Here is a 1,225-nt window from a genome sequence, read left to right as displayed (position 1 = left end):
AAAGTAATCCCCTCCCGACACAATACACTTATGCCAACGTATTTTCCAGTCCTCGAAACAAGAATTAAAGTCGCCTTCCGGGATGGCTTTCAGAGCGCGTAGCGATTCACGTTGTATCTCTTCTATCGTCTCAAAACGATTTCCCCGCAGTGGTCTTTTGAGTTTCGGGAATAGCCAGAAGTCACACGGTGCTAAATCAGACGAATATAGTGGTTGTGGAACGATATGGATCGAATTTTTGGCGAAAAAGTCACGAAGAACGAGTGCAGTGTGAGAAGGTGCATTATCGTGATGCAAAAACCAAGAATTGTCTGCCCACAATTCTGGCCTCTTCTTGCGAATAGCTTCACGCAAACGACGCATAACACTCAAATAATATTCTTTGTTGACGGTTTGACCGGGTGGAAGGAATTCTGAATGGACAACACCACGATAATCGATGAAAACTGTCAACATGACCTTGATTTTCGATCGACTTTGGCGCGATCTTTTCGGTTTCGCTTCACCTTTTGCACGATATTCATTGGATTGGTCGGTGGTTTCCTGGTCGTAAGCATAGATCCAAGTCACATCTCCAGTAATAATCCGTTTCATGACCGATTGATAGTCAGAAAGCATCTCTTCACAGATCTTAATGCGACGCTCTTTTTCGAAGAAATTGAGATGTTTTGGCACTAGTCGAGATTTTACACGTTTCAGGCCCAAAATATCTTTCAAAATTGATTGGCAGATCCTTTCAAAATACCAACAGCATCAGCAAGGTCTCTAACAGTCATTCGACGATTAGCAAGCACAAGTTCTTCGATTTTCTTGACGTGTTGTTTATCGGTAGAGGTTGATGGTCATCCGGAACGCTCTTCGTCTTCAACACTTTCACGACCTTCTCTGAACTGTTTACACCACTTGTAAACATTCCTTTCCGACAAAGCATGGTCCCCGAAGGTTTTCTGCCAAAAAGTAATGAATGTTTTGACATGAAATTTGTCACAAGAAGATGTCTGTCACAATGCTGCCAACTTAGAAAAAAAATATTTATGATGTGCGATTTACCCGCGCGATTTAAATTGAAAACTGGTCTTACTTTTTGGACACAGTGGTATTACTTCATTAATACTACCGTATCCGCTTTTAGTATTCATTCACAGCCCACTCAGTTATATTATCAATATTATATTCACATTATATTAATTCAAGTTATATTTAACGATATTCAAAAGTAATAGTA

The sequence above is a fragment of the Odontomachus brunneus genome, unplaced genomic scaffold (genome assembly GCF_010583005.1).
Source record: "Odontomachus brunneus isolate Ranch 3 - 2012 unplaced genomic scaffold, Obru_v1 Obru_scaffold_068, whole genome shotgun sequence".
NCBI lineage: Eukaryota > Metazoa > Arthropoda > Insecta > Hymenoptera > Formicidae > Odontomachus > Odontomachus brunneus.
This window is presented reverse-complemented; position numbering follows the sequence as displayed.